The sequence below is a fragment of the Colobus angolensis genome, unplaced genomic scaffold, assembly GCF_000951035.1.
Source record: "Colobus angolensis palliatus isolate OR3802 unplaced genomic scaffold, Cang.pa_1.0 Scaffold112, whole genome shotgun sequence".
NCBI classification, from domain to species: Eukaryota; Metazoa; Chordata; class Mammalia; order Primates; family Cercopithecidae; genus Colobus; species Colobus angolensis.
In genome coordinates this window covers 2,487,165-2,501,661 of record NW_012112253.1, presented here as the reverse complement: position 1 = coordinate 2,501,661, position 14,497 = coordinate 2,487,165, and the positions used below count along the sequence as shown (strand labels likewise).

General features: G+C 39.0%; 1 protein-coding gene across 2 annotated transcripts in view; it reads right to left on the bottom strand.

Annotated features, from left to right (window-relative positions):
* TTC23 (tetratricopeptide repeat domain 23) overlaps positions 1 to 14,307 on the bottom strand; it is a 112,811-nt gene extending 98,504 nt beyond the window's left edge. The window contains exons 1-4 of one of the 2 annotated variants that reach the window (XM_011957763.1): positions 14,235 to 14,299; positions 12,729 to 12,906; positions 8,712 to 8,833; positions 4,686 to 4,885 (exon numbers count right to left, since the gene is read on the bottom strand). The gene's annotated coding sequence lies outside the window, so the exon portion shown is untranslated. Of the gene's footprint in view, positions 1 to 4,685; positions 4,886 to 8,711; positions 8,834 to 12,728; positions 12,907 to 14,234 lie in introns of both variants that reach the window. The other variant, XM_011957756.1, reaches the window with a different exon arrangement.
* Between the last annotated feature and the right edge of the window lie 190 nt (positions 14,308 to 14,497).

Sequence of the window (14,497 nt, the reverse complement as noted above, 5' to 3'; positions counted from 1 at the left end):
TCTCCTGCCTCAGCCTCTGGAGTAGCTGAGATTACAGGCGCCTGCCACCACGCCCAGCTAATTTTTTGTATTTTTAGTAGAGACAGGGCTTCACCGCGTTAGCCAGGATGGTCTCAATCTCCTGACCTCGTGATCTGCCACTTTGGCCTCCCAAAGAGCTGGGATTACAGGAGTGAGCCACCGCGCCTGGCCCTATGTTTTTAATTTTTTGAGGAAACATTGTTTTCCACAGAGGCTATGCCATTCTACATTCCCACCAGTAGAGCACAAGGGCTCCAATTTCTCCACATTCTCGACAAAACTTATTTTCTCTTTTTAATAATAGCCATCCTAATGGATATGAAGTGCTATCTCATGGTGGCTTTGATTTGCAGTTCCCTAATGACTAGAGATTCTGAACATCTTTTCATGTACTTATTGGCCATCTGTATACTTACTTTGGAGAAATGTCTATTGGAGTCCTTTTCCCAAATTTTTTTTTTTTTTTTTTGAGACAAGGTTTTACTCTGTCACCCAAGCTGGAGTGCAGTCGTGTGATCACAGCTCACTGCAGCCTATAACTCCTGGGTTCAAGTGATCCTCCTGCCTCAATCTCTGTTGCCCCTGCTGGTCTCCAACTCTTGGGCTCAAATGATCCTCTTGCCTTGGCTTCCCAAAGTGCTGGGATTGCAGGTGGGAGGCACTGAGGCTGACCCTTTTCCCACTTTTTAATTGTTTTTGTTGTTCTAGTTATTGTTGATCTGTAGGATTTCTTTATATATGCTAGACCTTAACCCTTTATCAGATACACAATTTGTAGATATTTTCTTTCATTACATGGATTACCTTTTGTTGATTATTGTCCTGTTTTTGCACAAAAGTTTTCAATTTTGAAGTAGCCCTATTTATTTATTTTTTATTTTGTTGCCTTTGCCTCTGGTGTCATATCTGACAGTTTCTTAATAAGTTAAACATACACTTAGCACAGGAGCCATCGTTTCACTCTTAAGTTTTTGTTTTTGTTTTTGATTTTTTTGAGACAGAGTTTCACTCCTATTGCCCAGGTTGGAATGCAATGGTGCAATCTTAGCTCACTGCAACCTCTGCCTCCTGGGTTCAAGCAATTCTCCTGCCTCAGCCTCCCGAGTAGCTGGGATTACAGGCGCTCGCCACCATGCCCGGCTAATTTTTGTATTTTTAGTAGAGACGGGGTTTCACCATGTTGGCCAGGCTGGTCTCAAACTCCTGACCTTAAGTGATCCACCTTCCTCAGCTTCCCAAAGTTCTGGAACTACAGGCATGAACCACCATGCCTGGCCAACTCCTACGTATTTACATGAGAGAAATGAAAGCATACATTATAAAAAGACTTACATACAAATGTTCATAGAATTTTTATTTTTAATAGCCAAAAAACTAGAAAAAAACCCAAATGTCTATAAATAAGTAAATGGGTAAGCGAACTGTGGTGTAGCTATACAATGAAATACTACTCAGTAATAAAAAGGAATGAATATGTTGCAACATGAATAAATCTCAAAATAGTTATGCCATGTGAAGAAGTCAGGCAAAATAGGGTATATATCGCATGATTCCATTTATATATAAATTTCAATGAAATCTACTCCAATGTATAATGACCAAAAGCAGATCAGTGATTCCCTTGAATTGGGCTAAGGAGGTGGTATGAAGGGGGTGGTACACAAGAGGGAGGAAGATGTAGGAAAGGGTGGAGTGGAGGGATTACAAGGGGCATGAGGAAACTTTTTGTGGTGGTGGATCTTCTCATTATTTTGACTGTGGTTGTGGTTTCTTGGGTGCACACAGATGCCCCAAATCATCAAATTGTATACTTTTATGCCAATTAATAAAACTGTTAAAAATCATATACATAGATCAGTCTTTCAGAGATCCCTCTCCGTTCCTCCTCTTCAAACTCCAATTCCATTATTTACTATAGATAACATTTTAAATTTCATCCTATTGCAACTTGTTTATTTATTTATTATTATTATTTTTTGAGATGCAGTCTCACTCTGTCACCCAGGCTGGAGTGCAGTGGTATGATCTCAGCTCACTGCAACCTCCGCCTTCCAGGTTCAAGTAATTCTCCTGCCTCAGCCTCCCAAGTAGCTGGGATTACAGGCACGCACCACCATGCCAGGCTAATCTTTTTTTTTTTTTTTCCAGTAGAGATGGGGTTTCACCATGTTGGCCACGTTGGTCTTGAACTCCCGACCTCAAGTGATCAGCCCACCTCGGCCTCCCAAAGTGGTGGATTACAGGCATGAGCCACTGCACCTGGTCACAACTCATTTATTTATTCATTCCACAACTATTTACTGAATTCTGGCTACAAACAATGCACCAGGCTAATGTACTATGTGGAAAACAACCCCAAGAAATGTAAAGTAGAGAAGGAAAAATGATCAGGTACACATTAGCATAGTACTAGGTGCTAAAATTGCTAGAAGACTGGCAAGTGCTAAGACTTCAGAAATGGGAATCATTGCTGCTGCAAAGACCTTGCTTGTTTGGCTGAAAAGATTCCAGAGAGCAAGGAGAGAGAAGAGAAAGCATCCCAAGCAGAGTGAATAATTAGAAAAGGCTTGGAAGTGGGAAAGTGAATATGGCTAACTGCTGGTGGTTCAATTTGGTGTATGTGAAATGAGGGACATGGCTATAGAACAGCATTTTCCAAGCCAATTTCTGCAGTACACTAGAGCCACAAGACATTAATGTACATTTTATCAAGGAGGGTTATTGACAGAGGTGATCAAATGAGTTGGTAAACACAAATATTGGTTCCACAAAAGGAGGATTCTGTGATCAAATAAATGGGTAAACATGGACAAGTTTCTTTAATTCAGGTCTTCTCAAAACTTTAATATAATACCTTGTGAATATCCCGGAGTGGGTATAGTATACACCACTTTTCCAATCTTTTTTTGACCATGAGATTATCTTTTTTCTTGAGCACCTATTAAATCTTATGGAAATAGCACTTTAAAAACAGTTTGGGAGACCCTGAGCTAGGGGAAAAGTAAAATGCTGGATTTCAGGCTAAGAAGGCATTAATTCATTTCAGGCTAAGAATTTGATTGACTCTTTTCCTCATAAAGCATTATAGCACAAAAATATGAAAAAGAGAAAGAAGGAATCAGCCAAAGGTCAAACTGTGAGAATGCTAGAGAGGCTGATCTACAATGCAGGTAGTGTTCTTATTCCTGGGTACCTCTTAAAAATGTTAAAGGTCAGTCGGGTGTGGTGGCTCACGCCTGTAATCCCAGCAACACTTTGGGAGGTCGAGGCATGCAGATCACGAGGTCAGGAGTTCGAGACCACCCTGGCCAACACAGTGAAAGCCCATCTCTACTAAAAATACAAAAATTAGCCTGGTGTGGTGGCACGCATCTGTAGTCCCAGCTACTCTGGAGGCTAAGGCAGGAGAATCGCTTGAACCAGGGAGGGGGAGGTTGCAATGAGTCGAGACAGTGCCATTGCATTCCAGTCTGGGTGACAGAGTGAGACTCTGTCTCAAAAAAAAATAAAAAAATAATAAAAAATAAATAAATAAAAATGTTAAAGGTCAATACTTCAGGTTTAACACGAAAGCTTTGCCTATACCCTGTTGTACAGAGACACAGTGCTACTTGAGATCCCAAGATGTTGGCTAACTTTTTTCTAATAACTTCTTGCCTTATGCTTAGTTCAACCCCACTGGCTGATAAGATGACCATTTCAACGGGTGCTGCTGCCTAGAGAAGAGCAGTAGCCAGAGATGGAGAATCTGAGATTCAAGAAACTGTGCTGTCCCAACTACCCAAGTGATTTGGGCAATATCAACTAATATATACATAACACTTTATACTTTCACATATTTTATCTCATGTGGCCCTTACAACCACATAATTACCTACAGAGGGTAGGTATTATCATCCCCATTTTATAAATAAAGATGATGAAATGAAGCTAAATCAGTTGCACATCACACAGCCAGAATTAGGGCCCTGGTCTTCTCATAATTTGGTGGTTTCCCATGACAGGTGGTTTCCCTGACTTTCACTGACCACAGTCTACAGCAGTGGTAAGCAAATGTTGTTGCTTTGGAAACCCAAGCCTGCATTTTAAAAAGTGACCATACATTTTTATATACAGGAATGCAACATCTTCAATAGATCTAACTGTATTTTCTTATCTTCCATTTAGGGGAGTCAGAAAAGAAAGTTTAAAGATGAAATAAGTAAGATGCCCCGCAGTATTTGTTATTCTGGGCCTCTGTCTGGCTTCTAGAGGCATTTGAGTCTGTGGCCTTACTTTAAATGTGTGTGTTTCAATGTATGTGGCATCATAGAGTAACATCCTCAACATAAAAACATACTTCTCAGGCTGGGCGCGGGGGCTCACGCCTGTAATCCCAGCACTTTGAGAGGCTGAGGCGGGCAGATCACCTGAGGTCGGGAGTTTGAGACCAGTCTGACCAACACGGAGAAACCCTGTCTCTATTAACAATACAAAAAATTAGCCAGGTGTGGTGGCACACACCTGTAATCCCAGCTACTCAGAGGCTGAGGCACGAGAATCTCTTGAACCCAGGAGGCAGAGGTTGCAGTGAGCTGAGATTGCACCCTGGGCAACAAGAGCGAAACTGTCTCAAACAAACAAATAGACAAACAAACAAAAGACACGCTTCTGAGTTCACTTACTTTGAGTTACATGCTTATCATCAGTCACTTTTCTTTTCTTTGTAGTAGCTATAGCTGGGGCTTAAAATTTCATCACACATCAGCCCAGGTCCCACAAACCACCCTCTTCCTGCCAGGTGTGGGCTCAGCTTTCTAGGTCTCTGAATCACAACTGCCAGGGAGACCTACTCAGTCAATTGATACTGTTCCTTCTACCAGACCTGCCCAGTAGAATGTTAAAGCACATAATCAGCCCCAGATCAAGGTGTTAGGAAGAAGAGGTCTGAAATGAAGTCTCAGTCTTCCATTTCCAAGTGGTGATGTTCAAAATAATAACTGAAATAGCAGGAGGGCCAACCAATCTATACAGGTGCTAACGAGGCTGGAGCTGGGTTTTGAAGGTCCCCTGCTATTCCAGGTGTGAACCTTTGGATGCTGACTTGTGGAGAGACGTAGGGGAGCCTGAGGAAGGGGCAGGGGCCCTCAGGGCAGTGGCTTTTAGGAAATAAAAAACCTTATCAATCAGGCATGGTGGCTCATGCCTGTAATACCAGTACTGTGGGAGGCTGAGGCAGGTGTACGGCTTGAGCCGAGGAGTTCAAGGCCAGGCTGGGCAACATGCCAAAACCCTGTCTCCACTAAAATTACAAAAATTAGCTGGGTGTGGTGGCGCTCGGCTCCTCCAGCTACTCGGGAGGCTGAGTGGGGAGGATTGTTTGAGCCCAGGAGGAAGAAGCTGCAGTGAGCTGAGATCACACCACTGTACTCCAGCCTGGGTGACAGAGCAAGACCTTGTCTCAGAAAAAAAAAAAAAAAAAAAAAAAAAGCCATTATGACTAGTTTCTTAACTAGTGAAAGTGTACGCTAGTTAAGAAGCAACCTTACCCATATGCAAACTAAGGCACTGGAAAAACACCCTAAAAAGATAAAAAATACTAAAACCAAATAACAGAAAAATAGAAAATCTGAATAGAACTATAATAAGTAAAAAAATTAAAATAGTAATTAAAAATATTTATACCAAGTTAAGCCCGGGCTCAGATGGCATCAGTGATGAATTCTACTAAACCTTTAAAGAAGAAACAACATGAGTATTTTGTAAACTCTATCAGAAAATAGAGAAGGAAACTCTTTCCAACTTGTTCTATGAGGTATTACCCTGATATCAAAGCCAGACAAAGACATCACAAGAAAATAACAAATGAACATCCCTCATGAATATGGACACAAAAATCCTCAACAAAATATTGGCAAACCAAATCTAGCAACAAATACAAAGGATAATACATTATGATCAAGGGGGAGGGTTTATCCTACGAATGGAAGGTTGGTTTAACATCTGAAATCATTAATATAATATACTATATAATAGAATATGGTCACAAACCATCTGATCATCTTGATAGATGCAGAAAACAAATTTGGCAAAATCCATTATCCAATCATGATTAAAAAAACTTCCCCAACCTGATAAAAGGCTAATAAAAGCCTGATTTTACAAATCAAAATGGATTAAAGACTTAAATGTAAGACCTGAAACTATGAAATTACCAAAAGAAAACACTGGGGAAACTCTCTGGGACAGTGGTCTGGGCAAAGACTTCTTAAGAAGGATCTCAAAAGCACAGGCAACCAAAATAAAAATGGACAAATGGGACCACATCAAGTAAAAAAGCTGCTGTATAGCAAAGGAAACAATCAAAGCGAAGAGACAACCCACAGAATGGGAGAAAATATTTGCAGACTACCTATCTGACAAGGGATTAATAATCAGAATATATAAGGAGCTCAAACAAAACCCAACACGAAAAAAAATCTAATAATCTGATTAAAAAGTGAGCAAAAGATCTGAATAGACATTTCTCAAAAGACATGCAAATGACCAACAAGTATATGAAAAAATACTTGACATCACTGATCAGCACAGAAAGGCAAATCAAACTACAATGAGGTCATCTCACCCCAGCTAAGATGGCTTTTATTAAAAAGGCAGTAAAGGATGCTGGTGAGGATGTGGAGAAAGGGGGACACTCATATAGTGTTGGTGGGAATGCAAGTTATTACAGCTACTATCGAGAATAGTATGGAAGTTCCTCAAAAAGCCAAAAACAGAAGAAGTACCATATGATCCAGCAATCCCACTGCTCCATATAGATCCTTTCTGCACTCCCATGTATACTGCAGCACTATTCACGACAGTCGACATTTGGAATCAGCCTAAATGTTCATCAACATATGAATGGATAAAAAAATGTGGTAGACATACACACAAAACAGAATGAAATCCTGTCACTTACAACAACATGGATGAAACTGAAGGATACTATACTAAGTGAATTAAACCAGGCAGAGAAAGACAAATTTTGCATGTTCTCATTCATTGATGAGAGCAAAAAATTAAAACAACTGAACGCATGAAGACAGAGAGTAGAATGATGATTACCAGAGGCTGGGAAGGGTACTGGGGTGGGAGGGAAAAGTGGGGATAGTAAACGGGTACAAAACATAGTTAGACAGAATGAGTAAGATCTAGTACTTGATATCACAACAGGGTGACTACAGTCAACACTAAGTTATTGTGTATTTCAAAATAACTAAAAGAGTAGAATTGGAATCATTCTAACACAAAGAAATGATAAGTGAGGAGACAGATTACTTATTACTCTGATGTGATTATTACTCTGATGTGATTATTATACATTGTATGCCTGCATCAATACATCACATGTATCTCATAAATATATATACCCACTACTATGTACTCACAAAAATTAAAAATTACAAAACAAAACCAAAAAAACCTGATTTACAAAAACCTAAAGCTAATATCAAACTTAACGGAGCATGTTTGAATGTTTTCCCTTTAAGATTGGAAACAAGGCAAGAGTGATTGCTCTCACCACCTGTAGTTAAGGTTGTAATGGATATTACAGTCAGCGCAATAGGCAAGAACAATAAATTAAGGCATGCAGATTAGAAAGGGAAAAATAAAACATTATTATCGGATGACATGACCCTCTACGTAGAAAATCCTAAGGATTCCACAATAAATAAACAACCCCCCCAACCCCATTAGAACGACTAAAGTTTGGCAAGGCCATGAGATACAAAATAAATAAATAAAATTATATTTTTATATGTCAGCAATAAATAATCATAAAATAAAATTAAGAAAACATTTTGATTCAAAATAGGATAAAAGAGAATAAAATATGCAGGAATAAATTTAACAAAAGAAATACAAGACTTGTACAATGAAAATCATACAACATTATCGAAAGAACTTAAAGATCTAAACACATGGAGAGACATTCCATGTTCATGGATTAGAAGCCTCAATACTAAGATAGAATACTCCTCAAATTGATGTATAGATTTAATGTAATATCCATCAAAATCTCAGCTGTCTGTTTTTTGCAGAAATTAACAAGTTGATCCTTATTATGGATCAATTAAGATGGAAATACAAGACTAAGAATAAATAAAACAATCTTAAAAAAGAAGAATAAAGTTGGAGGACTCACACTTCCCATTTTAAAAGTTTACTATAAAACTACAGTAAAAGTAATCAAAAGTGTACTTATAAATTTTCAGTTATAAGGTAAATAAGTTCTAGAGATATACAGCATGGTAACTATAGAAAATAACTGAAATTTGTTAAGATCTTAGGTGTTCTCATTACACACACAAAAATGGTAATTATGTCAGGTGATGAATGTGTGAGCTAGCTTTATTGTGGGAATCATTACAAAAGGTATACTTATATCAAAACACCATGATGTCTACCTCAAACGTATATAATTTTTAGTTTGTCAATCATATTTCAATAAAGCTGGGGAAAAGCCCTCCCCAAAACAACGTGGTAGTACTGGCATAAGAAACGACATATAGAGGCCAGGTGCGGGGGCTCATGCCTGTAATCCCAGCACTTTGGGAGGCCGAGGTGGGCAGATTACTTGAGGTCAGGAGTTCAAGACCAGACTGGCCAACATGGCAAAACCCCATCTCTACTAGAAATACAAAAAATTTACAGGTAGTGACGAGTACCTGTAATTCCAGCTACTTGAGAGGCTGAGGCAGGAGAATCGCTTGAACCCGGGAGGCGGAGGTTGCAGTGAGCCGAGATCGCACCACTATACTCCAGCCTGGGTGACAGAGTGAGACTCCGTCTCAAAAAAAAAAAAAAAAAAAAAGAATTGACATATAGAAAAATGGGATAGTGGCAAGAGTCCACAAATAAACTCGTATATATGTGAATTATTTTTTAACAAGGGTGCCAAGATATTTCAATGGGAAGAGAACAGTCTTTTCAATAAACAGTGCTGGAATAACTGGACAGACACATGCAAATGAATAAAGTTGGATCTCTACACCTCATACCATATATAAAAATTAACTCCAAATGGAGTAAAGACTTAACAGTAAGAGGTAAAACTATAAAACTCTTTGCAAACATAGGAGTAAATCTTCATGAACTTTTTTTTTTTTTTTTTTGAGATGCACTCTCACTCTGTCGCTTAGGCTGGAGTGGAGGTGATCCACCCAACTTGGCCTCCCAAAATCCTGGGATTACAGGTGGTGAGTCACAGGACCTGGCCTGTTAGGCAAAGACTTCTGAGATACAACACCAAAAGCACAAGTGATAAAAGAGAAAAAAAAAACATAAATTAGATTTCATCAAATCCAAACCTTTACTGCTTCAAAAGATACTATTATTAATAAGTTAAAAGACAAACCACAGAATGGGAGACAAGATTTGTAAATCATTAATCTGATAAAAGACTTTAACCACAATATATAAAGAACAATTAAAAATCAGTAACATCGGACCGGGCGCGGTGGCTCATGCCTGTAATCCCAGCACTTTGGGAGGCTGAGGTGGGCAAATCACGACGTCCAGAGTTCAACACCAGCCTGGCCAACATGCTGAAACCCCGTCTCTACTAAAAACACAAAAAATTAGCTGGGCATAGTGGCGGGCACCTGTAATTCCAGCTACTTGGGAGGCTGGGGCAGAAGAATTGCTTGAATCCGGGAGGCAGAGGTTGCAGTGAGCTGAGATCGAGCCACTGTACTCCAGCCTGGGTGACAGAGTGAGACTCTGTGACAAAAAGAAAAAAAAAATTAGTAACATGGGCCGGCGCGGTGGCTCATGCCTGTAATCCCACCACTGTAGGGGGCCAAGGCGGGTGGATCACAAGGTCAGGAGTTCCAGACCAGCCTGGCCAACATGGTGAAACCCCATCTCTACTAAAAATACAAAAAAATTAGCCGGGCACGGTCATGGGCGCCTGTAATCCTAGCTACTTGGGAGGCTGAGGCAGGAGAATTGCCTGAAGCCAGAAGGCAGACACTGCAGTGGGCCGAGACCACGCCACTCTGCACTCCAGCCTGAGTGACAGAGCGAGACTCGGTCTCAAAATAAATAAATAAATAAATCAGTAACAAGATGACAACCCAATTAAAAAAACAGGAAAAATATTTGAAAGACATTTTACAAAAGAAGATCTATGGATAGTCAATAAGCACATGAAAAGATGCTTCATATCATCAGTCATTAGGAAAATGCAAATAAAAGCTGTAATAAGATACCACTTAAAATCCAGCCGAATGAATAAGACAGATCATAAGGAGTGTTGGTGAGGATGTGGACAAATTGGAGCCCTCATACACGCTGGTGGAAATGTAAAGTGGGAATTCACCTTGGAAAGCAGTTGTACAACACCTCGAAAAGTTACACATACAGAGTTACCATATGACAGTAATTCCACTCATAGATACACACCCAGGAAAACTGAAAACACATGTTCATACAAAAACTTGTACCCATCTTCATAGCAGCATTATTCATAATAGCTAAATACTATACTGTATGTACTGTAATACAATTACAATTAGTACAATTAAACACTATCATTAAATACTGGAAGAAATCCAAATGTCTGTTAATTGCTACTGTTAAATAAATAAAATATGGTCTTGCCATCGAGTGGATTTATTACCTAGCAACAAAAAGGAATGAAGTAATGAGACATACTACAACATGGATGAACCTCAAAAACATTATGCTAAGTAAAAGAAACCAGATGCAAAGGATCACATATTGTGTAATTCCATTTACATGCCCAGAAAAGGTAAATTTATAGACAGAAAGTTTTTTAGTGATTGGGGCTGGGGATAGGAAACCAGGACTTACCTGCAAATGGGCACAAAGTATTTTTTTAGGAAGAAGAAAATTTTCTAAAATTGGAATGTGGTGATGGTTGTACAACTCTATTATATTTTCTAAAACAATCATTGAGTTATATCCTTAAAACAAATGAACCTTATAATATATAAATTATACTTCGTTAAAGCTGGTAAAAAATAGCTATGAAACCGCAATGCAGTTTTGTGTGTAATTCTGGTTTTTATACATCTTATGACAAGATTTTTATAAAGATGGGGCAACCATGATTCCCCAAGACAATGTGGCAGAGGTCCCCCAAAATCTTAAGAAGTAAACTCAATGCTTTCAAAGACTACAAAGAAATGCATCAAAATTTATATTATTCAACAATGATAAGGTAAATGTATTTGGGTAAGAAGCATGGTTACTCATCTGTGTGCCAGTATTTACAGTATGAGGCCCCTTAGCTTCTGGTCTCTGCTCTTGTAGTCATCTTAAATTGCACTGTCAGTTTTATCGTCTTCAAATATTACTTTCATAAGGTGTGCCTCCTGTTCCAGACACAGAACCAAAACCCTTGATTTTGGGAGTTCTAGCTCTTTATTTTTCTCATGCTGTTTTTATAAATTTTTAACCAAAGTTTCCAAATGAACCTTCTGCTGCAGTCTCAGCCAACTCTTCCTCGGGCTGCACATACTTTCTAACAACTCACTCACTAGTAGGGATGCCACTTCCCTTCTTTTCTCTCTGAAATTCTGCCCATTGCTCAGGCCCAAATTGAGTCTTACCCATACTGTGAAGCCTTCTTTGAATAATTCATCTCACATTGAGCTGAGCTCCTGAAGTATCTGTGCTCTACAACAGTCATCTGGGCATTAAGAATTGTTCATAAGTTTTAGTTTAAATGTTCTGAGCTTCATTTGTCCCTGTTCTTGAGGGGCTGGGTTTTATTACTTTATATTCCCCTATATGGATTAACAGAGGCAACTCAAGAAATAGTTATTCATGTTTATCAATGTTTCCTTGATAAATTCTCTTTTATATTTGTTTTAATTTAAAATGCCATTTTTGAAAATACGATGCTAGATTTCTTTTTTAAGAATTTATCCTTACATGCTGATTCTGCTTCAGGTATCTATAGTATGTTTTATTTAGCCATTAGCAGATCTGTCCCTGGATTCCCTAATCCACAGATACACACAAAATTTGGGTTCAAGCAACTCTATTTTCTCTTACATCTTTTAATAGATGTATTATCTATTATGCCAGGTATGACAATATACAAACAAAAATATTCATTTAAAATTACAATATTACTAAATGTCCTTCTAAATCCACATTTAAGCAACAAAAACGAAGCACAGTTTATTAAAGTAGAAAATGATCTATAGTTAATCTTACTATCTTGCCTCCTTTACCTTTCAAAAATTCACTGATAATCTGGGCATGATGCTTTCAAACCTCACCCTGAAGAGAAAAATACTCTGGGAACACTTCTTCCTGCTATCTTTAAATTGTGCCTGTATTTTTCTCTGCTTTTCTTTTGACACCCAATCACTCCTTTAAAACTTGTAAAAAACAACAACAGCAACAACAACAAAAAAAACCGTAAAAGTTTCAGTAACTCTCCAATCTCCAACTATGTCGTAAAATCCTTTGCCGGTTTACCCAGTCTGCTGGGGAGGCTCACGTTTCTTTGTCGAGCGAATGATACAGTTGTCTTGGCAGCGTGACTTGCCCTTTTTGTTCCTGCTTTATCAGTTTGATGATTCTTTGTATAGATTGATAACCATGAAAAAGTCTAAAGTAGGGCAGTTCCGGAGCAGCTTTTTCCCGTAAAGCAAGCGGGTACCTCACAAAACTCCAGGCAAAAGAATGAATGATAGGGCACTCACCAATAGCGAGTGGAGAATAGTATTTTGTCGAAGTTTGCAAACCAATCCTTGGGAGCCAGAGGTGGGAATTTTAAAATGAAGTCTCTTCCTTGGAATTTTCTTAAAGTGGTATCGCTGCCTGTTGCTATTGAAGTTTGTCAAAGAATGTAAAATCACCAGCTTAGAGAATTTTTTCCCCCTTCAAGAGAGACAAAACGTGCAAATTGATTCTCTGCAAATTGGGAGAACTTCTAAGAGTGGGGTCATAGGATACTCTCACATATAATCACTTGGTAACTTTTGTGTCAATTTGGGGAGGAGGTGAAAGTAATTTTAACATGATTCATTTTTCATGATCAAATATCAGATACTAAATTAATGCATTAAAAACGGTATTCTCCTTTTTAAAAAAAAGAAATGAAAACTAAGAGGCTAACATTATTTTGAAAAAACTGTTCTATTGTTAATCTTCTTTCTTTTTTGGGGGGTGTAACTCTTCATATATTAGCAGCAAGTCTTATTATTTGGGTTGACCACAAAAGTATCTTTGTTTTTACACAACGTGGATTTCCTCATTTTAAGACCAGCAGAAAGTTTGAGTGCCACGAATTCTTAAGGTATTATGAAACTATCTTAGAAATACATGACACATACTGTGCTGTATACCTGAGTAGCTCTTGAAGACCAGATTTAACAGATAACTGATAAATATTTTATTATAACTCATACCTTGTTTTGAAACCAATGTTTTTTATTTAATGTAACTCTGCTTTCTAGGTTATTCATCTCTAAGAGTAATTAAGTCAGCCACTGTAAAACTGCTTCATTACAAAGTTAAGGTTCCTTGACAAGGAGCCTCGCAAATTATAAATTGTTCCAGGCTTTTCACGGAACAAAAAATATCAGCGATTGTAGTAGAGGAAAATACTTTAAAACCTTCATTTCAGAAGGAAATTTGTCATATTGAGACACTTTAAAAAGTATCTCTTAAAAATGTTTCCGAACTATGCTTCCAAGCATTTTTAACAGCATAAAACTCTTTCTTTGATGCTATTTCGCTGACATAATTTTCGTCTTGAAGAAATACATAATGACAGCCTACTCAGTCATGCTAGGAACTGTCATTGTATTTAACTCTCCAAATTGTTCCTGTCCTTTGTAGCAATCTTTTCTCACAATAAACCTTGGGTGCTTGAAGGGCAGAGACTAGGTTACCTCCTCCTCATCTTTGTTACCTACCAGTGCGCAGTGACCCCTTAAATCCAGTGCTTAGACTCACTACTTGCTAACATTGGCTTCCTTACATAAACCCACTGGCCTGTTTTTCAACCGTCAGACTGGTGCTGTTAGTCCCTGTGCCACGGGATTGCTGTGAAGGGTTCAATGAGATAATCTATAAACAGCTCTTAGAATGAACGAACGCTCAACGTGTGCTACTGAATGAGAGGCCGAGTGACTGAATGAACGTATGAGTGAAGGAACAGGCCAGTAACTGGCGGCTCCCGAGGTTGGAGCCGGCTAAATTACCCCTTCAATACGCTAAACAAAAAACCACTCCGCCGACATCAAACCCCACGCCGGAGCCGGAAGCAAGAGTAGAGCCGCGGATGGGGCCAGCATAGAGGAAGTCGCGCTCTCGGCCAATAGACACATCGCTTGGCAAACAAACATTTTCCCACACCTATCGTGAAAGCGCGAGAACACAGGGGGTTATCGCGAGGTTCCCTGCTCCTCTCCCGCTCCCTCTTCTCCAGCTCCCGGTAGCACGGGTTCCGCTCCGCCCCCGGAGC